General features: G+C 44.0%; 1 protein-coding gene and 1 pseudogene across 1 annotated transcript in view; both read right to left on the reverse strand.

The window, feature by feature from the left end:
• The window catches only part of LOC124605813 (uncharacterized protein PF11_0207-like), a 281675-nt gene that overhangs the window by 96471 nt on the left and 158798 nt on the right, over window positions 1-26406 (reverse strand). The gene's annotated exons all lie outside the window — the stretch shown is intronic.
• On the reverse strand, window positions 22556-22673 carry LOC124607802 (annotated as a pseudogene).

The following is a 26406-nucleotide window of genomic DNA, read 5'->3' on the forward strand; positions in this document are numbered from 1 at the left end:
CCTGATGCCTCAGAACATGTATTACCAACCGATGTCTTCTTCCATTCAAGTTGTCACACAAACTAATCTTCTCCCCAATTCTTGTCAGTACCTCCTCATTAGTTATGTTATCTACCCATCTCATCTTCAGCATTCTTCTGTAGCACCACATTTCGAAAGCTTCTATTCTCTTCTTGTCCAAACTATTTATCGTCCACGTTTCACTTCCATCCATGGCTACACTCCATACAAATACTTTCAGAAACGACTTCCTGACACTTAAATCTATACTCGATGTTAACAAATTTCTCTTCTTCAAAAACGCTTTCCTTGCCATTGCCAGTCTACATTTTATTTCCTCTCTACTTCGACCATCATCAGTTATTTTGCTCCCCAAATAGAAAAACTCCTTTACTACCTTGTGTCTCATTTCCTAATCTATTCCCTCAGCATCACTCGACTTAATTCGACAACATTCCATTATCCTCGTTTTGCTTCTGTTGATGTTCATCTTATATCTTCCTTTCAAGACACTGTCCATTTCGTTCAACTGCTCTTCCATGTCCTTTGCTGTCTCTGACACAATTACAATGCAATCGGGGAACCTCGAAGTTTTTATTTCTTCTCCATGGATTTTAATACCTACTCCGAATTTTTCTTTTGTTTACTTTACTGCTTCTTCAATATACAGATTGAATAACATCGGGGAGAGGCTATAACCCTGTCTCACTCCCTTCCCAACACTACTTCCCTTTCATGCCCCTGGACTCATAACTGCCATCTGGTTTCTGTATTCCATAATTTAATAATAATAAAAGAATTTAATGGTCGAATAGACCTAATCATTGGGCTCCCGCACCCAAAATTTTTCTCAATCCAACATCGAGGTCGCACTCTGCTTTGTCGATATGAGCTCTCGAAAATAATTACGCTGTTATCCCTTAGGTAACTTAATCTTATGATCATAAATTATGGATCAAAACAACAAACATAAATCAATGATATAATAATGAAGAGTTTACTTATTCTTCATGTCACCCCAACAAAACATTATCTTAAATGTAGAAAGAACAGCAAAAAACTATATAAAAGTAAAATGTTAAGCTCTATAGGGTCTTCTCGTCCTAAAGATAAATTTAAGCCTTTTGACTTAAAAGTTAAATTCAAAAATTTATTAAGAGACAGTTGATTTCTCGGCAAGCCATTCATTCCACCAATTAATTAAGAGACTAATGATTATGTTACCTTTGCACGGTCAAAATACCGCGGCTCTTTAAAAATTCGCTCAGTGAGCAGGCCAGACCTCAAAATATTTACAAGAGGACATGTTTTTGATAAACAGGCGGAAATCAATTTTGCCTAGTTCCTTATAATAGGTTTACAAGGTAAAATTTTTATACAAATAAATATACTAATTATATCATTATTAGAAAGATCTTATCTCTCCCCCCCCCCCTCCTCCTAAATTATGGGAATTTGGGTCCACTTGTTACAGACATATATTCTTTTTAACGTCCAACATGTTTCAGCGCCTTTGTACCATCATCAGTAAGTGCTTTTATTCAGTTATGTGTAATGCAAACAAGTTTTAGGCAGTAACAATTGAAATGAATATTAGTTCAAATGGTTAAAATGGCTCTGAGCACTATGCGACTTAACCTCTGAGGTCATCAGTCGCCTAGAACTTAGAACTAATTAAACTAACCTAAGGACATCACACACATCCATGCCCGAGGCAGGATTCGAACCTGCGACCGTACCGGTGGCTCGGCTGCAGACTGTAGCGCCTAGAACCGCACGGCCACTCCGGTCGGCTGAATATTAGTCCTAGAACATTTTATGCTATGTTATGATTATTACCTTATTTTTTAGAAGTTTGATTCTGTAAGACCTTCTATACGAAATCGTTAACCTACCAAACAAATTCACAATAATATCATTTCGTTTGCAGAGGGCAAGCTGTTCGATAACGTAAAGATGGTCCAACAGTATCTAATGTCGTAGATAATTAGGTAATAATCACAATAGGCATAAAATATTTTGGCCTGATTTCGCTTCAGTTATTATTACTTAAAACAAGTGTTCTTAACACACAACTGAACAGTTTTATCCACTGACCATGGCACAATGGTGCTGAAACAAGCTTGGGTATTAAAAAAAAAACAGTCTGCATAATAGACGGACCTGATGTCCCATAATTCAGTTTAGTTCCACCAACTGTGAAACAATTACGTTGAGCCCAGAAAAAGTCAGGAGGGTCCAAGTCAGTTTTTAGTAACAGCACCGTCCGGGCGATGAGCCGTGGCTACCCTCCTTCAAGGATACCGGCAAATCGAAAACAAGCAGGCCAGCCTTTGATCGATGAGTTCAGTGACCTCGGCCGCACACGCGTCCCATGAATAAATAAGTGAGTAACCATTCTCGGTCAATGCGCGAACAGCGGTGGAAGGACGAATAGGTTGCGCGCTGCCGTTCAAATGCCGTCAGATGCCTCTTCGTGAAACCGTAGCTTGCAGGCAGCTGAGGAACCAGAGCGCCAAATAACACCAATGAAGCTTTCAGTTTTAAGCATGGCTGTTACTCAGCAACCGTATGCTAATTTCAACGCAGGGTTATACAGCCAACCGGTTGGAAATAACTGTTTGGTACATTGACGTAGGTTTCGACACCTACTAAGAGTGACTTCATCAGAATGAAATTTTGAGAACCGTAAAATTACATTGAGAAAAAGCAAAGGTCAAATTTAGAGAAGGTATTATGACGCCCTACTAAACCCGCACGACAGGACAGACAGTTTAAATTGTGGAAAGGGGCCAAAATAAGCGGCTGTCAGTTCCACTCGAACATACAACTTTATTCATTTGACCAAACATTGCAAGAGCCAAGAAAGTTAAAAAAAAAAACACAGCACTAATTTTTGGAACTTGATTACCGGCTGAATGCGCCATACAATCTGATGGCTTAAGGGCAAAACAACGTAGAAGGTATTGGCGCCCACAACCTATTATACATTGAGCTGTCGAACTACACACCGTGCTAGACAGCGGCAACACGATGAGGAAAATGCACTGCCTGAATTTACGTCAACGGCCAGGGCAGGTAACCGGAACGTTAACGGCCGCAAGGCAGAAGATTCCGCTGGTACACTTCAATTCAAAATAACCAAGTACAGTTAAACTCCACCGGAGGGTGGCTGAAATTTGCCAACTTGCAAACACACGTTGTTGCTCGCGGAAATGTCCCAGACAGCCGACAACGAAATCCAAACGACACAATGTGAACAGTCGTGAGTTGCTGGTAGATTAAGTCAAAACTCAACTTTCGTGTCCAGAGTCGGTGAGCCACAGACCTCGTAGCATTGGGAACAGCACCACACACTCCGACCGCGCGTGGATGCCGCCAGCGGCCCCGGCCAAACCACGAGTCGCGGATATTTCCTCGCTGCTCCACGCCAACCGACCAACTGCTCGCACACAACACAGCCGGAAACTATAAGCGTCAGGTCAAAGATAGAACAAGGTGCGAATATTGATACATACCGCTGCTGCCACTCGCGGAGAGCGAGGATAACAGCATAATAGCGATAACCGCGGGAGACAAGGTTTAACCCAACGCATAACATGGACCAGCCACGGCTCAGCGTTCTGGCGTGAGCATAGCTGCTCTAAATTTTGACCGTAGTTTTTTCGCAGCGTAAATTTACGGTTCTCAAAATTTCATTCCGACAGGGACACCCTTAGTAGGTGTCAAAACCTAAGTCAATGTACCAAACAGTTATTTCCAACTGGTTAGCTGTATAATCCTATGTTGAAACAAATGAAGTTGTCTCGTGAGTGTGTCTTTTTCTCGAGCTGAGAGAGTGGGGTTGTACTACAAAGATACGGCGTCAACCTAAGTTATGATGGCCAAACCGAATTGTCCATTAACAGAGATATACGAGTGGCGTTTGAAAAGTCTGTGCAAAGTCCGAGAGATGGCACCACCGGCGCTTATCGAGGTCATGTTTAGTTGGTAGCATCTTTGGAAAGAACGTATACCATGTTTCAGCCATATTTGTCGATTTCTCTGTGTTTGTCATTCGTGTAAATCAAGGAAGTCGAGTGATTGTCAAAAAAATGGACGAAGAAGAATTTAGTGTGATGCTTAAACATTGCTTTATGAAAGGCAAAACGCCTCAGGAGACTAAAGGGAAGCTTGATACACATTACCGCGCGACTGCTACGGTCGGAGGTTCGAATCCTGCCTCGGGCATGGATGTGTGTGATGTTCTTAGGTTAGTTAGGTTTAAGTAGTTCTAAGTTCTAGGGGACTGATGACCACAGATATTAAGTCCCATAGTGCTCAGAGCCATTTGAACCATTTGATACACATTATGGAGACTCTGCACCTGCGATTGGAACAGTTTATAAGTGGTTTCAAATTTTTCTGAGTGGCCATATGGGCACAAATGATGAACGTTCTGGACGCCCTATGGAGGTTACAACTCCAGAAATCATTGATACGAGGGCAGTTCAATAAGTAATGCAACACATTTTTTTTCTGAAACAGGAGTTGTTTTATTCAGCATTGAAATACACCAGGTTATTCCCCAATCTTTTAGCTACACAACACTATTTTTCAACGTAATCTCCATCCAATGCTACGGCCTTACGCCACCTTGAAATGAGGGCCTGTATGCCTGCACGGTACCATTCCACTGGTCGATGTCGGAGTCAACGTCGTACTGCATCAATAATTTCTTCATCATCCGCGTAGTGCCTCCCACGGATTGCGTCCTTCATTGGGCCAAACATATGGAAATCCGACGGTGCGAGATCGGGGCTGTAGGGTGCATGAGGAAGAACAGTCCACTGAAGTTTTGTGAGCTCCTCTCGGGTGCGAAGACTTGTGTGAGGTCTTGCGTTGTCATGAAGAAGAAGAAGTTCGTTCAGATTTTTGTGCCTACGAACTCGCTGAAGTCGTTTCTTCAATTTCTGAAGAGTAGCACAATACACTTCAGAGTTGATCGTTTGACCATGGCGAAGGACATCGAACAGAATAACCCCTTCAGCGTCCCAGAAGACTGTAACCATGACTTTACCGGCTGAGGGTATGGCTTTAAACTTTTTCTTGGTAGGGGAGTTGGTGTGGCGCCACTCCATTGATTGCCGTTTTGTTTCAGGTTCGAAGTGATGAACCCATGTTTCATCGCCTGTAACAATCTTTGACAAGAAATTGTCACCCTCAGCCACATGACGAGCAAGCAATTCCGCACAGATGGTTCTCCTTTGCTCTTTATGGTGTTCGGTTAGACAACGAGGGACCCAGCGGGAACAAACCTTTGAATATCCCAACTGGTGAACAATTGTGACAGCACTACCAACAGAGATGTCAAGTTGAGCACTGAGTTGTTTGATGGTGATCCGTCGATCATCTCGAGCGAGTGTGTTCGCACGCTCCGCCATTGCAGGAGTCACAGCTGTGCACGGCCGGCCCGCACGCGGGAGATCAGACAGTCTTGCTTGACCTTGCGGCGATGATGACACACGCTTTGCCCAACGACTCACCGTGCTTTTGTCCACTTCCAGATCACCGTAGACATTCTGCAAGCGCCTATGAATATCTGAGATGCCTTGGTTTTCCGCCAAAAGAAACAAAATCACTGCCCGTTGTTTGCAACGCACATCCGTAATTACAGACGCCATTTTAACAGCTCCGTACAGCGCTGCCACCTGTCGGAAGTTCAAAAAATGGTTCAAATGGCTCTGAGCACTATGGGACTTAACATCTATGGTCATCAGTCCCCTAGAACTTAGAACTACTTAAACCTAACTAACCTAAGGACATCACACACATCCATGCCCGAGGCAGGATTCGAACCTGCGACCGTAGCAGTCGCGTGGCTCCGGACTGAGCGCCTAGAACCGCTAGACCACCGCGGCCGGCCCTGTCGGAAGTCAATGAAACTATACGAGACGAAGCGGGAATGTTTGAAAATATTCCACAAGAAATTTCCGGTTTTTTCAACCAAAATTGGCCGAGAAAAAAAAAGTGTTGCATTACTTATTGAACTGCCCTCGTAAAATCCATGATATGGTGATGGATGACAGAAGATTTAAGGTGTGTGAGATTGCTAGTGCTATGGGCATCTCCAATGAACGGGTACATAACATTTTGCATAAACATTTGGACATGAGAAAGCTATCCGGAAGATGGGTTTCGCGATTGCTCTCACTTGACCAAAAACGGAATCGTGTGAAGTGTTGCAAGGATGGTTTGCAGCTGTTCAGGAAGAATCCGCAGGACATTAAGCATCGTTTCGTCACTGTGGATGAAACATGGATACATTACTATACTCCTGAGACTAAGCAACAATCTGAACCATGCGTTACCAAGGGAGAATCTGCACCAAAAAAGGCGAAGACCAGTCCTTCGGCCGGAAAGGTTATGGCGACTGTCTCTTGATATTTTCAAGGGATAATCTTCATCGACTATCTGGAAAAGAGTAAAACTATTACAGGTGCATATTATTCATCGTTATTGGACCGTTTGAAAACCAATCTGCAAGAAAAACGCCGGTGATTGGGCCGCAAAAAAGTCGTTTTCCATCACGACAATGCACCAGCACACATCTCAGCAGTTTTGGTCGCAAAATTAATGCAAATAGGATTCCAACTTGTTTCACATCCCAACTATTATCAAGACTTGGCTCCCTCTAACTACTATTTGTTCCCCAATTTGAAGAAATGGCTGGCGGGACAAAGATTTTATTAAAACGAGGAGGTGATTGCAGCAATTAATAGCTATTTTGCAGACTTGGACAATTCCTATTATTCGGAAGGGATCAACAAATTAGAACAGCGTTGGATGAAGTGTATAAGTCTAAAAGGAGACTATGTCGAAAAATAAAAAAGGCTTACCCCAAACACGTAAGTAGGTTTTGTTTTTGCTCGGACTTTTCAGACGCCCCTCGTAGCATGCATTGCGATGTCTGCGATTAACCTATACATAATTTGATTCAAAGTATCTGGCCACACCTATGTAATGCAGAATTGACCATTGTATGTCACGGAAAGTGCAACCGCCAGTATAACAGGAGGCGGGGAGTACTATGTTGTCAGTAGAGTAGCAGTAACAGCAAATTGGGTCGGTCAGGGGAGCTCAGTGGTTTCGAATGTGGACTTGTGATTGTATGTTGCCTGTCTAACAAATTCACCAGGGACATTTCAACCCTTCTAAAACTGCCCAATCCGACTGTTGGTGATGTGACTGAAATGGAAACACGGAGGAAGAATCACAGTTAAACCAAGACCAGACAGATCTCATATACTGACGGACAGCGCCAAACGAGCGTTGTGAAGGGTGGTTTTTAAAAAAAACGTATGGGATCAGCGAAAGGAATCACTCGTGATTTCCAAAGTCCTGCCAGCAGTCCAGCTAACACAATGGGATTAAAAAGAATAGGATACAATGGTCGAATACTTCCTCTTTAGCCACATCTTTAAATAATCTGTGCCAAACGACGCTTGAGGTAGCGTAAAGAGCAACGTTAATGGACAGGCGATGATCGGAAACGAGGGATTTGGAATGATGGAAGGGTTTGGGTTTGGGTTTGGCGAATGCCTGGAGAACGGTACCTGTCGTCATGTGTAGTAGCAACAGTGAAATAGCCGGCCGGAGTGACCGAGCGGTTCTAGGCGCTACAGTCTGGAACCGAGGGACCACTACGGTCCCAGGTTGGAATGCTGCCTCAGGCATGGATGTGTGTAATGTCCTTAGGTTAGTTAGGTTTAAGGAGTTCTAAGTTCTAGGGGACTGATGACCTCAGAAGTTAAGTCCCATAGTGCTCAGAGCCATTTGAACTATGTTGAACAGTGAAATATGGATGATATACTAAGATGGTATCCGAAAGAACAGATACAATCGGTGACCCTGCAGCTCGTTAGAAGGAAATTACAATGAAATGAACACCCGTAGCTGCTGACAGGCGTTGACATAGTCTGTGTCATCGGTGGCTCAAGCCGGCACGGTAGCTCAGCGTGTTCGGTCAGAGGGCTAGTTGCCCACTGTAATAAAATAAAAAAAAAACTGAGTAAATGGATCAACAAGGAACTTAAACGGGTGTCTTTCGACGTCCGCCCAGAGCAGATACAACGAACAAAAACGAACAAAATGAGATTTTAAAAAAAAAAGATGGATAGAGCGTCTGCCAAGTAAGCAGGAGTCCCAGGTTCGAGTCCCGGTCGGGGCACACATTTTCATCCGTCCCCGCTGACGTATGTCAACGACTGTAAGCAGCTACGGGTGTTCATTTCATTGCAAATACGGATGAGATAGTGTTACGCTATTGGGGTATTTTTCATGGTTAGGAAGGGGTCTACTTATCGTGCTTAAGAAAACGCTTGGAGGAAGAGTTGCCATACGATGATGGTCTGTATCAGCAAGACAATGTACCCTGTCCTAAACCATGATATTTCAGGCAATGCTTTGTGGACAATAATTTCCTGAACCAAAAGGAACACCTTCCGAATGAGTCAGGACTTCGAAAATGGTTCAAATGGCTCTGAGCACTATGGGACTTAACATCTGAGGTCATCAGTCCCCTAGACTTAGAACTACTTAAACCTAACTAACCTAAGGACATCACACACATCCATGCCCGAGGCAGGATTCGAACCTGCGACCGTAACGGTCGCGCAGTTCCAGACTGAAGCGCCTAGAACCGCTCGGCCACCGCGGCCGGGCAGGACTTCGAGTTCGTTCCAAATCCCAATGCCTTCTCTGGCTTGGGGTCTTGAGGAAGAAATGGCTGCCATACCTCCACAAAAATTCAGGCATCTCACTGAAAGTTTCGCCATCGAAGTTCAGGCCGTTAAAATGACGAAGACTGGACATACCCCATATTAATGTCCACTAACAGATGCCTGGATACCTTTGATCAGACAGCGTATATTATGTGTCATTTTGCTCCAGGAATTTATTTATTTAGCTTTTGATGCATTTGGACAATCACAAGTACATTTACAAGCAAAGAATTTCCGCTCGTTGTTACTGTCAACAATGAAGACAGTAGAAGTGAATTCAGTACACCATGCGCTCAAATCCTTATTCTACTCCCTTATTAGGATTAAGTTGCAGTTATTTAATTTTTCCATTCTGCAGGCTACTTTTATTTAGCTTAGTTTAAATCAATTTTTCATTGGACCACAAAGCACAGAAAATAGGACAGTACAGAGTATTTCATTATCACTCGTCAGTATTGTGCTTTCCGTTAACGTGACCAATTACGCTGAATGGTTCAAATGGCTCTGAGCACTATGGGACTTAACATCTATGGTCATCAGTCCCCTAGAACTTAGAACCACTTAAACCTAACTAACCTAAGGACAGCACACAACACCCAGCCATCACGAGGCAGAAAAAATCCCTGACCCCGCCGGGAATCGAACCCGGGAACCAGTGCGTGGGAAGCGAGAACACTACCGCACGACCACGACATGCGGGCAATTACGCTGAGTTTCCATCGAGTTTCTAACGGCGAATGTTCAAATCATCAATTCAACTGAGTGTACTAGAACACGACGCTGTGGTGCATTATGCTAACTACTTTAGCCCCATCTTATTCTATTTTTTGCTCCTGTGAACGTGTACGCGTTGTGCAGGTCACTCACGTCCATCTACAAAGCATTTACTGAGGTTAACGAAGGCGATGTTGGCCTGATGTACTCGACGATGGCCTTTAGCTACACTGTCTAAAGGATCGTTCTAAGAAATACCAAATTAAGATCAGCCTGAAGATGCCTAAATAAGGTTAACACGTAGTTGATAGATAAAAAAACTAAAGTTGCAACCAAGACTGTTTCCAACTAATACTATTAAACACTGGTTTGCTGATTCATGCCACAGATGGGTTGGAAGAATTTCTATTACTATGAACATGAGGGACAAAATGTATGACCATGAGCGAACTGTTAAAAAGTTTTAAGGTAGTTAAACTAAGCAAGTGTACATCGTAAACATAGTTTTGAAGGAAACAGGTTTGGCCGGCCGAAGTGGCCGTGCGGTTAAAGGCGCTGCAGTCTGGAACCGCAAGACCGCTACGGTCGCAGGTTCGAATCCTGCCTCGGGCATGGATGTTTGTGATGTCCTTAGGTTAGTTAGGTTTAACTAGTTCTAAGTTCTAGGGGACTAATGACATCAGCAGTTGAGTCCCATAGTGCTCAGAGCCATTTGAACCATTTGGAAACAGGTTTTCTGTTTTGCTGTTACTCTTCTGCAACCGCGACTAAATCAAGTCAAACTGATTTGGAGCATAATCAAACAATATATCTCAAGAAGAAACATCTATAACTTTTTCATTGTAAACTTCGAAGCTCCTGAAATAAGTAGCTGTAAAATACAGGGCGAAAGGGGCTTTACATACATTAAAAATATTTAAAGAGAACACTGCCGCCATAATGTTTTGATTTCGATTGCACCTGCAGCCCCGCACCACATCCCCTTCTCCCTCACGCTAAACTTGATAATTACTTGAACAAACATTTAGAATCATCGCGGCTGTGCGATAAAGTTATGTCAGACTGCCACTTGATACAAGTGTCTTCGTACTGTGGCACCGCAATTAACAAGCTGCTTAGGGTCTTCCACTAACAATCAACACCATCGCCAGTTATACCATCATCGGCTGCATCATCGACGTCCTCTCGACTTTACCATCCCAGTGCGTCATCCTGTTTCTTCTTCACTTTGTCTGTTGTTCATTCCAAGAGGAAACATGCAGAGTAAATTCCGCAACATAGAAAGATTGCCAGACTCATGGTTAAGTTCTCTCCCCTACACTGTTCAATCTACACTCACGCTCATAAATTAAAGATAATTCCATAATGTGGTGCCACAGAACGTGGCACTACATAAAGATGGCGCTAACACCATAGGCACATAGAGAACACACACGACACAGATCTGTAAGTCCACGGTATTGGTGATAAGTTGAGAAAAGCGTCTCGAAACACATGTGCTACAAAGCGCCACTGTTTCCTGCGCATGTACCCCGACATCAATATGGGATATGATCACCATGCACACGTACACACGCCGCACAGCGTGTTGGCATTCACTGGATCAGGTGGTCGAGCAGCTGCTGGGGTATAGCCTCCCATTCTTGCACCAGTGCCTGTCGGAGCTCCTGCAGTGGCCTAGGGGTTTGAAGACGTACAGCGATACGTCGACAGAGAGCATCCCAAATGGGGTTTAGGTCTGGAGAACAGGCAGGCCACTCCATTTGCCTGATAGCTTATGTTTCAAGGTACTCCTCCACGATGGCAGCTCGGTGGGGTCGTGCGTTATGAACCATCAGGAGGGAGGTGGGACCCACTGCACCCCTGGAAAGGCGGACATGCTGGTGCAAATTGACGTCTCGATACACATGACCTGTTACAGTGCCTCTGTCAAAGACATGCAGGGGTGTACGTACACCAATCATAATCTCAGCCCACACCATCAAACCACGACTTCCATACAGGTCCCTTTCAAGGACATTAAGGGGTTGGTATCTGGTTCCTGGTTCACGCCAGATGAAAACCCGGTGAGAATCACTGTTCAGACTATAACTAGACTCGTCCGTGAACATAACCTGGGGCCACTGTTCCAATGACCATGTACTGAGTTCTTGACACCAGGCTTAAGGGGATCTCCTGTGACCAGGGGTCATTGGAATGCACGTTGCAGGTCAGCAGGCGAATAAACCGTTTATGTTCAGTCGTCTGTAGACTGTGTTTCTGGAGACAACTGTTCCAGTGGTTGCGGTAAGGTCCCGAGCAAGGCTACCTGCAGTACTCCGTGGCCGTCTGCGGGCACTGATGGTGAGACATCGGTCTTCTTGTGGTGTTGTACACTGTGGACGTCCCGCACTGTAGCGCCTGGACACGTTTCGTGTCTGCTGGAATCGTTGCCATAATCTTGAGATCACACTCTGCGGCACATGGAGTGCTCGTGCTACGACCTGCTGTGTTTGACCAGCCTCCAGTCGCCCTAGTATTCTACCCCACATAACGTCATCAGCATGTGTTCCTTGAGTCATTTTCAACACACAGTCGCCATTAGCACGTCTGGAAACGTCTGCACACTTACTCTCTGCACCGTACTCTGACATGCACCAACACACCTCTGCGTACGTGGACTGCTGCCAGCGCCACCGTGCGACGCCCGCGTGCCATTGCACCGCATGGTCATACCCCGAGGTGATTTAAACCCGCAAACCGCCCTCCAGAGCGTTGTTTCACCATGTATCAGCATTATAATTTATGAGCATGAGTGTGTATACCCATGACATGCCGAAACTGTCTCCGCAATTTATCTACACCCATGACACCTTTCTATTGACCCAGCGGATCAGTCTCTCAGAGGTAGAAGAAACAGTGACCTAGAACCTTCGCGTATTAGATCAGTATTTCAGGAAGTGAAATTTAAAACCAAACCTACTGATGACAGAAGTTGGAGCACTCCATCTGAGCAAAGAATATGCAAATTACTGCCCGCAGTCAATATTCAAGGACAGTGTGTTACAGTGAAACGGAATCCAAAGTACCTCTACGACACCTTGGATGGACCACTTGCTTACAGGGGCCGATTCGAAAACAACTGTAAAAGTGAAGAGCAGCAATAACGTTTTTTGCGAAACCTAACTGAAAGTCCCTGAGAAGGTGACGCAAACACTCGAACAACAGCGCTGGCTTCCTGTTTTTCATCAGTTCAAAACAGCACAGCTGTGCGACACAACAGTTGACACGCCCATCTACTGAACGTTCAGCTTCGTCAGCCCGTGCGCATTGGGTCTGATACGCTTCCGCGAGAGTTCCTGAGAAGGCGACGCAAACACTCGAACAACAGGCTTCCTGTTTATCCCTCAGTTCGAAACAGCACAGCTGTGCGACGCAGCAGTTGACACGCCCACTTACTGAACGTTCAGCTGCGTCAGCCCCTGCGCATTGGATCTGATACGCTTCCGCCTGCGCATGTTTGTTGACTCCCCGTGCCAACCAATATCACCACCTCATGTAGGAAGAGAGCAAACTCTCGATCGGTTATCGACAACAATAAACAAGAATCGTTTTCTCCCACCATTCAGCAAAGTTCTGCAATAGGATTGATCTCGCCAAGTGATAAGGAGAACCACCGTAATCCTGCTAGCCGACGCTTTCAATTCTACGGATACCCAGAAATTTGAGTGGTTATATTCATCCCAGCAAGTCGAAAACCCAGCTATTAGGCTTCATTGTTCTTCGTGTCACCTGGTGCTAACTGAATCGAATCGGACGGGGTAACGACACAACAACTGCTACTCTCTACAGTTGGGCGTGGCCAGAATCTCCAAGCTCTGACTGCAGCAGACGTTGCCACGTATCGTTCAGGACTCCCTCATAGGAACTTTCGCCGGATCCCTGGAACAACTGCATCGAGCTAGGCCTAAGGCAATTTAATGGTCCGAGTACCTCGACATTGAACTTCGATTTTTCCTTTTACTTTATTTAATTGATTTTTATAATTCCTTTGTATACAGAGTTTAATTAATGTTCACTCTAGCGATAACTTCCTACGTTTCTCACTTTTCGTTCTGGGGTGGCACTAGTTGTCTATAGTGGGTGTGTTGTCTTTCTGCATGTGCTTTGCTATGATTCTTGGTCGGCGTGGCTCCTCCTGTGAGTAAATTTCCTTGTACAGCGCTCTTTCGTAGTATTTGTGTGTTGAAAATGACGGGGTGGTCACCGGTCGAAATATCGGCGGTTGTCGAATACGATGCTTATTCAGAGAGTAAGTATACTGTGACCATAACAGGTTGTGGCTTTTTGATTTTTGAGGGTTGGCAACACTTTGTGTAGAGGTGGGGGCATCGCGCGAGCATCGCAGGATCACGGTAGTACGCAAACTCACGCTGTAGTGTCCAGCTGCGTGAAAGATATGGTAAGAAATCCTGCATAGTGTGAGCTACATTGTGTGATCCGCTTCCTAGTCGCGAAAGGAAAACACCTTCCGAAATTTTTCGCGAATCGCAGCGCTTTACGGCGAAGGTATGAACAGAACGAATCTGTTTAAATGGTGTAGGGAGTTTAGGGGAAGCAGAACAAATGTTAGTGACGGGGAGAGGTGTGAAAAACTTTCCATTTTGACTGAACAGTTGGCGCGAAAAATCAAGGAATCTGTTCGCGAAGACAGTGGATGAAATATCTGCTATGTTTCCACAGCTCTCTAGAACTCCCTTATACGAGACACACACAGAAACGCTGGGATACCGGAAACAGTGCACAAAATGGGTCCCAAAACAGCTGGCAGAGCAGCACAAGAAAAATCGGGCCAAAAATGCCGGTGAGTTTCTTCAGTGACTTCAACTGGAGGATGAGGATTTTCTGAGCTCTGTTGTGAGTGGAGATAAAATATGGGTGGCTCATTACACGCCTGATGTAGAAAGACACCCTTTACAGTGCCGTCACACCAATTCCTCATCTGCCAAAAAATTCAAAACCACAATTTCAGGCAAAAAACATGCGGCCTCAATGAATGTTTCCAAGAAGGCATCATTTTGGTCGGATTTCTGCCTCAGGTGGAAACTACCAATTCACAGCGATATTGCAAGACCCCGAAACAAGTCAAAAGGAGCATTAAAAACAAATGGAGGTGAATGCTGACAAGAGGAATGTGCTTGCTGCACAACAACGGCCGTACTCTCACAGCCTTTCCGGGATAATGAATCGACGTCAGCGTGTTTTCTTCCTTGTTTGTAAACATTTTTACGTAAATGGCTCTTAATTAGGTTAAACATGTGAAACAATAGCTTGATATCAGATTCTGTCCGCGATCCCTTTAAATCTCTCGAGAGAAACTGAGACGGTTTCTTAATTACTCAGGAAACGCGGGCAGAAGAAGTGCTGTCTGCTGTGGAAGGGATATTAAACGTCAAGACTTTTGCGCGCAGCCGATGCCGGTCACGCGATCGGGCGGATTCAATATCAGGGCGCCTGGCTTCTATAGGAATGCTTCCAAAAAAAGGCAGCCCACACATGTATATCGCCGTCTATAAAAAGCGCCGCCCTTCTCTAGAGACGAAGACACTAATATAAGGGTGCCGCGGCGGTCGATTCGGAGCCCATCGGCTCGAATATTGATGATAGAAGAGACTGGCCGATGAGTAGAGGAGATCACCAGTTTGCACCACAGATGTGAAAAATCCGAAATCTCTCTGTAGTGCTTTATCGAGTGAGGGCACGTGCCACTGTACACATTAAATTATCTACTGGACTGAAATATTAATCTTGATGGCCAACATACGAGGGGTATTTTTTCCTTTTTTTTTTTGTTTCAAGGTGCGATCGGTCGCAAAATTAAAAACACGGGGAAAATTCGACGAAGCTTTCGCAGGTGTGTTGCGCAATGCGTCTAGAATGCTCGTCGATCGCGTCGCGACGAACCTTTCAGTTCTGAGCGCACAGTGAACTCGTAGAGATGCCTAGAAGAATATTCGGAGTCTCCTGCTCAGTATGAAGCGCGTGCTCACATTCGATTTCTTCATTCAATGAAACAACAAGTTTACTGTTAGCAGTCACGACGCGTTTCGAAGGTTTAAACCTCCACTATCAAGTGAATTTACATTTATTAGTACGAAATATGTGTGTGTTGTGTTACGATTTTGGGGGAACTTATAGCACTGTCTATTTCAGAACATGGCCTTGGGGGCTTTTTGACTAAAAACTAAACGTGTATCTAACAGTGAAAATAATACAAGTAAAACAGAATCCCTGCAGTGGTCACAGGCTTCTTTCACTATTGTAATACGTCATATGTAAGCTGTCATATTTTGTAAACAAAGATGGCGTCTGGAAACTGTTAGGTGCAAAGAATATACAGAAAAAAGAAACATTATCACAAATTACAAAGAATATACATCATAATAACATTATTATTTCGGAATAAGTTTTAAAGGATTGTGGGCCGGCCGCGGTGGTCTCGCGGTTAAGGCGCTCAGTCCGGAACCGCGGAACTGCTGCGGTCGCAGGTTCGAATCCTGCCTCGGCCATGGATGTGTGTGATGTCCTTAGGTTAGTTAGGTTTAAGTAGTTCTAAATTCTAGGGGACTGATGACCACAGAAGTTAAGTCCCATACTGCTCAGAGCCATTTGAACCATTTTTTAAAGGATTGTGGAGATCTTTGAGATGCTGAATACAACATGCGATGGAATAAATATTTCAGGTGGTATACAAATCCGATAGTGTCAAGTTTATACAGCTTAAATTTCATACTCGTTTATATAATCAGGTGACATGTTGCAAACTGTAAGTACACATTGAGCACCAAATATAACATACAAATATATATGTAGTAATTGCAAGTGAAATCTAAATAAAAATGTAAATGTTCGTTGTTCAAAATCTTAAATCTCCGAAAGGTTTTCACCTATTTCTCCGAAATTTTTACACAACGATGCTTTCTAATATGCATGTATTTTTGTATATTTGTTGATATATATAATAAATAAACAAATACATAATATATGAAGGAGGAATGTTATTACCAAAAATCTCGAAGAGTTCTTGAGCAACTTCCTTCAAATTTTTGCACAATGCTCTATAGAAATTCGAACGGGCATAGGCTACGTATTTTTAATACACATATTATAGAAATATAAAATATATTATAACAGTGAAGTTGTCAGCAAACAGTGAAGTTGTATTTATGGGTTATCGGCTTATGATTACAGTACTACAACAGAATCTTAATTTTCAAAAATAACAATAAAAAAGATCAAGGTCAGAAACAGAGGGTAGAGGAGATTGGCAGAGGGGTGGGAGGAAATGGATATTCAAAGCAGGAAGGAGGAGATGGACAGAGAGAGGCAAGAGATGGTGAGAGAGACGGAGGAGAAGACGGAGATAGAAAGGGGGAGGAGTGATACAAGGAGAGACGAGAGAGAGAGAGAGAGAGGGGAAGGAATGAGGTGGAGAGAGAGAGAGAGAGAGAGAGAGAGAGAGAGAGAGAGAGAGAGAGAGAGAGAAGAAGATGGACGGGAAAAGGTGGGAGAAAGTGATGGACTGAGATAGAGGGAGATAGGATGGACTAAGAAAGGGGAAAGGGGGAGAAGACCGACAAAGAGAAGAAGAGAAGGCGATGGAGAGGCAGGGAGGAGAATGAGATTAAGACTTACATCCAATTCCCATACATATTAGAAACGTGAGCTTTCTCTTTTCTTTCTTTTTCGTTTAACCAGATTGAGTTATAGTAAGTAACCCGTGGATGAGTTAACACCTCTTTTAACCATAAAACATCGTTGATTCCTCGAACGAATCACTTTCTCCAGTGGATTGATGAAAGCGAAAGTCACACCCACTCATGAGAAAGGCAGCAAAACTCAAAATTGCTGTCCAGTATTCTTGACATTCATTTGCTGTATAATACTAGAAAATATCATAAGTTCAAATGTAACGATATTTCTCGAGCGGAATTACATTCTCCATGCTAATCAGCAAGGATTCTGAACTCGTAAATCGTGTGAAACTCAATTCGCGCTTTTCTCTGATAACATTCTGAAAGCTGATCACATACACCCAGCAAACTTTGATTAATTGGGGAAATGCAATCGGTATGCAGGTCACACATGTCTACAAGAAGGGTAGCAGAAATGACCCACAAAACTACCGTCGACTATCCTTGACATCAATTTGTTGCCGAATCTTATAACATATTCTGAGCTCAAATACAAAGATGTATCTGGAACAGAATGACCTACTCTATGCCAACCAGCATGGATTTCGAAAACACATATCATGTGGACGCAACTCGCACTTTTCTCACAAGACATCCTGAAAGCCAAGGACCAAGGCAGTCAGGTAGATCGAGTATTCCTCAATTACTGGAAAGTATTTGCCGCAGTACCACACCTATGATTATTATCAAAAGTACGATCGTACGATGTATCCAACGAAATTTGTGACTGAACTGAGCATTTCTTGACATGGAGGGAGCGTGTTATCTTGGATGGATAGTCATCGATAGATGTAGAAGTAACTTCGGGTGTACTCCAGGCAAGTGTATTGCGTCCCCTGCTGTTCATGTTGCACGCAATATTAATGGTCTTGCACGCAATATTAATAGTCACCTCAGACTTTTTGCAAATGGTGCAGTTATCTACAACGAAGTACAGTCTGAGAACCTGCACAAATATTCAGCCAGACCTTGATAAGATTTCAAAGTGGTGCATACATCGGAATCTTGTTTTAAATTTTCAGAAATGTAAAACTGTGCACTTCACAAAAAGAAAAAAACAGTGTTATGTTAAACTAATATCACTGAGTCACAGTTGGAACCGTTAAACTCCTACAGATACCTGGTTTTAACACTTACACGATCACATAGGTTCAGTCGCGGATACACTTCGGTCTGCAAAGGAGATTGCTTACAGATCACTCGTCCGACCCATCCTCGAATATTGCTTAAATGTGTGGGACCTGTACCAGATAGAACTAACTGGGAATATTCAACGTATACAAAGATGGACAACATGAATCGTCACATTTTTGTTTCACCGTTAATGCTTGAAATCAGACGCTAACTCTCTCGTGAAAGCCTACTTACGAGGTTTGAAGTACCAACTGTAAGTGGTGAAGCTAGGAATATACTATAAGGTGTATCAAAAACGAATTAACAGTTTTGGAATGATATAGAAATTTATTCAGATAACTTACAAAATCGGTAGATGTGTCATTTTGTAGCCAAAAACCTCAAGTTTCACTTAAAAGTGTCAAGTGTCATTTTGGTTCCATGTGACTGCCATTTGTGATGCAGCAAACATCCCACCAGTAATCAGTTTCGTCCCATACTTGCTGCAGCAAATCGGGTGTAACTTGTACAACGGCAGCCCATACTTGGTTTTCCAGGTCGGCTAAATTGTTTGGTAGGGGAGGAACACACACGCGGTCTTTAATGAAACACCTAAGGAAGAAATCCGGTTGTGTCGAGTTTGGGGGGCGAGGTGGCCATGCGATTGGTCCTTCACGGCCAATCCACCGGCCTGGAAAGCGATCATCGAGGAAACCTCGAACTTCCGAGAGGAAACGGGGGGGGGGGGGGGGTGCAGCAACTAGCTGATGGTAAACCATCCCAAAACGGTCATCTTCATCCATCTGTGGAATAAAAAGTTTTCATGCATACCCAGATTCACAATACCAGTGACACTTATCTCCATGAAGAAGGAAGGACCGTACACTTTCAGTTTGCTATTGGCACAAAACACATTAACTTTGGGGCTGTCACGAACGTGTTCCAGGATTGCATGTGGATTTTCTCTGTACCACATTCTGCAGTTATGTGTGTTCACCAAGCCACTGATATGTTGTCTCATTGCTGAAAATGATTGAGTTTAGGAATGTCTCGTCATACTCTATCTGATCCAGCATTACCGCACAGAATCCCCCAGGAGCAAACTTACCTGCATCACTAATGTGCTGTGCTGTTGTCAATCTGTATGGTTTCAAGTGTAAACTTTTAAGCAATACTGGCCATTAAAATTGCTACACCACGCAGATGACGTCCTACTGACGCGAAATTTCGCCGATAGGAAGAAGATGCTGTGATATGCAAATGATTAGCTTTTCAGAGCATTCACACAAGGTTGGCGCCGGCGGCGACACCCACAACGTGCTGACATGAGGAAAGTTTCCAACCGATTTCTCATACACAAACAGCAGTTGACCGACGTTGCCTGGCGAAACGTCGTAGTGATGCCTCGTGTAAGGAGGAGAAATGCGTACCATCACGTTTCCGACTTTGATAAAGGTCGGATTGTAGCTTATCGCGATTGCAGTTTATCGTATCGCGACATTGCTGCTCGTGTTGGTCGAGATCCAGTGACTGTTAGCAGAATATGGAATCGGTGGGTTCAGGAGGGTAAAACGGAACGGCGTGCTGGATCCCAATGGCCTCGTATCACTAGAAGTCGAGATGATAGGCATCTTATCCGCATGGCTGTAACGGATAGTGCAGCCACGTCTCGATCCGTGAGTCAACAGATGGGGACGTTTGCAAGACAACAACCATCTGCACGAACAGTTCGACGACGTTTGCAGCAGCATGGACTATCAGGTCGGAGACCATGGCTACGGTTACCCGTGACGCTGCATCACAGACTGGAACGCCTGCGATGGTGTACTCAACGATGAACCTGGCTGCACGTATGGCAAAACGACATTTTTTCGGATGAATCCAGGTTCTGTTTACAGCATCATGATGGTCGCATCCGTGTTTGGCGACGTCGCGGTGAACGCACATTGGAAGCGTGTATTAGTCATCGCCATACTGGCGTATCATCCGGCTTGATGGTATGGGGTGCCATTGATTACACGTCTCGGTCACCTCTTGTTCGCATTGACGGCACTTTGAAAGTGGACGTTATATTTCAGATGTGTTACGATTCGTGGCTCTACCCTTCATTCGATTCCTGCGAAACCCTACATTTCACCAGGATAATGCACGACCGAATGTTGGAGTTCCTGTACGGGCCTTTCTGGATACAGAAAATGTTCGACTGCTGCCCTGGCCAGCACATTCTCCAGATCTCTCAGCAATTGAAAACGTCTGGTCAATGGTGGCCGAGCAACTGGCTCGTCACAATACGCCTGTCACTACTCTTGATGAACTGTGGTATCGTGTTGAAGCTGCATGGGCAGCTGTACCTGTACACGCCATCCAAGCTCTTTGACTCAATGCCCAGGCGTATCAAGGCCGTTATTACGGCCAGAGGTGGTTGTTCTGGGTACTGATTTCTCAGGATCTATGCACCCAAACTGCGTGAAAATGTAATCACATGTCAGTTCTAGTATAATATATTTGTCCAATGAATACCCGTTTATCGTCTGCATTTCTTCTTAGTGTAGCAATTTTAATGGCCAGTAGTGTATTTCATGGAACAACGCGTCTCTATGAAGTTATTGGGCCAAGAGTAAATTGTAGGCCTTCCTGGAGGTTCTCTAGCGTATTCGGTGCGAAATTTACGCCGAACAGTTGTTACAGTATCCTTTTCATGAAACCGAAAGACACAGCGAGAACGCACCGCACCAGTGAAAGTAGCCATACTAACTGTGCATTATGCTGGCGCTTTCGACGGTAGCTCAGCGTGTTCGGTTAGAGGGCTGCTTCGCTCTGTAATAAAAAGAAAAAAAAACTGAATGAAAGGATCAACAACGAACTTCAACGGATGTCATGTGATGTCCGCTACGACCAAATACAAAAAAAAGATGGTGGAATGGGGTACTGATGCACTACGTGACTCAAACTTGAAGTTATTTGCTACAAAATGACACATGTACCGATACTGTAAGTTATATTAAGACTTTCTGTATCATTACGAAGTTGTAAAGTTTTTTTGACACCCTGTACAACCCCCTACGTATCGTTGTCGTAGGGACCGCAGTGACAACATTAGACTAATTAGATGGTTTAAGAAATAATTCTTCCCGTGCTAGATATGTCAATGGAAGAGCAAGTAGCACTAAATAACTGGTGCAATGTGTAGTAGCCTTTGGCAAGCACTTCGCAATTGTTTGCAGAGTATGAGTACTGATGACGTTTACTACTTGCCTGAAAATGTTAAGTGATTAGTATTTGAGGGCAACCTCGCAAAGGAGGCAGTAGTAATGGCATCTTCTGTATACAAAGAAAGATTACACACTTCGTTTTTCATTCATAAATTGCATTTAAACGTTATTTCTTTCGGATAAGCTCGTGTTATACCTTGTATAAGAACCACGTGTCGGAATTCGACAGCGGCAGGGTTGTAATCTATCGAGAATGAGATCTACTGATCAACGATATTGCTGCTTGCGTTGGCCCAGCTCCCGCAGCTGACATGCAAATCTCATACTCAGCATCAAGAAGTATCAGGAGCACCACCCGACAAGCGCCCAAGAACACAGGCGTATTGTTCACTCTGCCGGACAGGACAATACACCCGCGTTGCGCATCTTGAATTAGGAAATGGGCTCGCTTTCAGCAAGAGAAATATTCACGTGGACAGTGCGGCGACGCCTGGGGCATTACTGTCGGCTCGGGGACCATTGTTGAGGCCTCCCTTCGCATGGTGCGCCCTGCGATGACTCCGTTACACAGATGTGGCACCACGTCCTCTTTTCAGACTTGTCCCAGTTCTGCATACAGCATCGCTCTGGATGTAAACTAATCAGCCAGGTAATTGTGACCAACGACCTACTATCGATATAAACCAGTCCAGGCGATAGCAGCATCACCTGGCGAGAAACGACTCCTACTCAGATACACGCACAGTGCATGTGATATCAGTGAGCGCGCTGTCCGTGTGTAGAATGCGGAACGCGCGCGATCAGTCTGAGTTTAGAGCACTCCGCCTTCAGGCCACAAGTGGCCCATCGGGACCATCCGACCGCCGTGTCATCCTCAGCTAATGATGCGGATAGGTGGGGGGGCATGTGGACAGCACACCGTTCTCCCGGACGTTATGATGGTTTTCTGTGACCGGAGCCGCTACTATTCGGTCGAGTAGCTCCTCAATTGGCATCACGAGGCTGAGTACACCCCGAAAAATGGCAACAGCGCATGGTCGCCGGGACGGTCGCCCATCCAAGTGCCGACCACGCCCAACAGCGCTTAACTTCGGTGATCTGATGGGAACCGGTGTATCCACTGCGGCAAGGCCATTGACAGTCTGAGTTTAACCGAGAGCAGATTGAAATGGCCCGGAGGCTCTGCACGAGCATCAGAAACTGAACGACTTGTCGATTGTTTGAGGAGTGCTGTGGTAAGTGTCTTCAACATATGGCAAAACCAAGGTGAAATCACGTTCAGACGCCGTGGGGTAGGGTGGCCACCCCTTATTACAGATATGAATATGGTATTTGTTTCTTCGGACATGTCCGAAAGAACAGATACCGTCTTCATATAGTTAAGGCTAACTGGCCATTGACCTTCTTCTTCTGTGCTGGATGCATACGCATTGCCCAAACTCTTAGGGGACTCGGTAAGATTGTCTGCTGCGAGTAATGCGTGTAATGGGCAGGGGCACTATGAATTTAGTGCGGGACAATAAGTTGGGAATGTGGGTCTCCCGGGAGGCGTGCCAGAAAGTCCCTGCAGTCGCACTATCCTCTGTGTCCTCAGTGGCTCAGATGGTTGGAGCGTCTGCCATGTAAGCAGGAAACCCCAGGTTCGAGTCCCGGTCGGGGCACACATTTTCAACTGTCCCCGTTGACGTATACCACTGCCTGTATGCAGCTAAGGGTATTTATTTCATTGTATTGATTTAACTGAAAATTTCAGGGTAACATTTGTTAGTTGCGTACCATGTGTATGTTGCAGGTTGCAAACGTTGTTCAATGTGACGACCATCTGCATCTACGAAAGGCTGCTCTACTGCTGCCCGAAACATCAATTCTCGAACGGTGGACCACGGAATGTTTAGCTGTCATGCACTACCAGTACATCGCACATTACGTCCAGCAATCTATGATTTGGTAACAGCAGCTTCTTCAATAATATGTTGCGCAATTGGCCGTCAGCCTTTCCCATGGGCAGTTCCCAAATTGCCATTTAAGACGGCTTTACGTGTAAAGCCTTGCTCACCCTTCCCAGACCCATGTTGACTGTCTGCAACTGTATCGCACACTAACGCTTGTGATTCAGGCCTGCGTCGCCATACTAGCCGCAAGGCAAGGCACTAACACTACTAACAACGCAAATCCTGCAGCACACAGTCTGAACACCATTCCTATAAAGTTGGGTACCCATATGGCAAAAAGTTTTCCATTTACACTGGCACAAGTAGAGACAGTTTAATTACAACCACACTGCAGATTGTCTTACCATCTCAGAAAAGATCATCGCACTCTCGCACTAGCAAAGATGCATTGCTCCTGCTTTTTTAAGTTGACACCCAGATTGATAAGTTCACCAAACAAGTGACAAACGCAATATAGCCCTGTAGTAAACAGCTCCACTGTTAGACACAAAGTTAGATTTGCTTTTATCATCTTTAATTATTCTAACTGATAGTTCTAATATATTTTATTATACAAAATGAAGAAATAAAAGACTGAAACAACAATCAGAATCTTTATCGAAACGTAAATGATATACAACAATGGGATAAACCAACAAACAAAAATGTACTACGCGAATCAAAACCGACGCACGTTTTAATAGGCAGTTTTTTGAAGTTTATTTTATAACTTGTATACACACTACTAATGTTCTACAATAACATTTATTTAATAGTTCGTTTTGAACCGACTTTCGGCTTCTTAGTCCATCGTCAGATAACTTAATACTGAACAGATAGTCCACACAACTACGGTGAGAATTCATAACTGTACAAAGATTTCTGTTCAAAGATATGTGACATTTTATGATTATATCGATAGAAAACACAAGCATAATGTAATACCCAAAAAGACTCTGAACAAATAGATTTTATTTTGCGGTACATTCAATGTAAATACTATATGAACACATAAGACAAAAATGCTGTACAAGTGAGTAATGGCACAGGCTACTCTGTCATATGGACTAACTGGCGAGTGTGACGAACAGGTGGAGAAAAAGGGAGGGGGGGGGGGGGGAGAAATCTCTATGGAATATGGGTGTGGAACAGTTATAACAAGCTTACTATCTAATGGTGAGAGAAATAATAGCTTTTTGCTACCACTTTAATAAAGGTGAGTGATGGATCTGTATTTGGTCATTAGGACCAGGTCAGGATTCTTCGATTGGTGTTTATTAATGGCCAGAATTTCAAGTAATGTTAGTTTTCTGCCCTTAGTTCCTGTATGAAGAACATCACATTTCACATCATATGAATGACACTCATTCACAGCATGTTCAGCAAAAGTAAAAGCTTTTCTTTTCGGTCTCCAACTCCTTTCATCCTCAGTCAGACTAGTGTTCCCAGTGTAAAAATCTGCAATATATTTCCTGGATTTTAGTTTCCTGGAAAGAAACTGTGAAGTCCTGCCCAAAGGTAGCATGGGGTGCATTTGTTATCAGTCCTGCCTTGTGCTGTCTGAGGTGGGTAAAGGAGTGATGTTATCCTTTACGGAATCCGTTGTCAATTAGTGTAGGACTATAACCATTTCTGTGTGCTAAATTTCCGAAATTTAATTACTTTACATTAATTATTTTTTAGTTTTGCGATTTTTTTCCGTCCGTATAGTTTTCCGTCAATACTAGCTCAAGTAGCGAAAGTTTAATTAGAATCACCTTGCATAGTTTTCTGTACTCAGAAGAAGGTGGAATTCGTTTGCTCCAAATAAAGGTGTTTTAAGTGTGCAGCCTATGGCATTTTCCCAGAATGCCTTTGTGAGTTACCCATAAACTCTGTGATCTTACGTAGGAGCTCATTGATTCTGTCAGCCACAGGGCTCACATGTTCCTATAATTACGCGAGACAGCGGTGTGCCAAAATAAACCACAAGCACCTGACATATCTCACGGGTTGCGACTGTACTCCACGTCTATCGATCGAGTCAAGCGTTCTGTCTGTCTGTCTGCGTATACAAACAGCAACGCCTAGTGGAAAGAAGCATACAGAAATATTGAACTACGGGACCACTCAGGAGTTATTTGCAAGCTGGTTTCCAGAGACATTCCTCAGTTGTTCAGATAATACTCTTACCGCATAATTACTTTCATAATCTCTATGTTGGAAGCGAGGGTGACGACACATCATGCGGCGTCTTGTGAGGGCTGCAGTAGGAAAGGAGGCTGTGACGTTCCCACCGACTTTCATCTCAGTGGTGACGGAACTGAAGCACAGTTCAGGAGCACAGGAGAGGGAATTGGCGGTGATCTTGAAGATGCCACCTCGAAATTTACGCAAAGCGTTTTACCAAGTTTACTTTAGTAAAAGTTTATGAGCGCTCTGTGGATTACATTCGCGACAAATCGCCATGATGTGGAATGTGCCAGCAGAGCTACAAATAATGTTCATTTGCTCTACAAAATCATGGCTACATGCTGCCCATTTTCATAACTGTATTTTTTTGACTACACATCAAAATTTAATAAACCAAGCCACATAATGAGACTGGCTGTTCAGAAATTCATCTAAGGAGCAGAATGAGTTGTGAGGTAATGATTTCACTTTGTTTTGAGAACTTTCGTTGTCTGCCAGGAGGTGGTCAAATACTTTAAGGCTGCATACTTCGCTCCTTTCTGTGCGAGAGTAGGGGCAACTCGCATAAAGCGCAGGCTCTTTGTGTTCCTAGTGCTATACTTATGAATGATACTACTACTTTAAAAGTGCATCCGTTTATTGACAACAAATTTCATAAGAGAGTAACTCCATTGCAAGGCTCTTAATAATTTTAATTTTTTCACGGACTTGTCGATATGAAGTTCGTGGATGGACATCTTGTATTAACCTTACAGTAAGTTGTTGTGTA

Source organism: Schistocerca americana, chromosome 3 (genome assembly GCF_021461395.2).
Source record: "Schistocerca americana isolate TAMUIC-IGC-003095 chromosome 3, iqSchAmer2.1, whole genome shotgun sequence".
Taxonomy (NCBI): domain Eukaryota; kingdom Metazoa; phylum Arthropoda; class Insecta; order Orthoptera; family Acrididae; genus Schistocerca; species Schistocerca americana.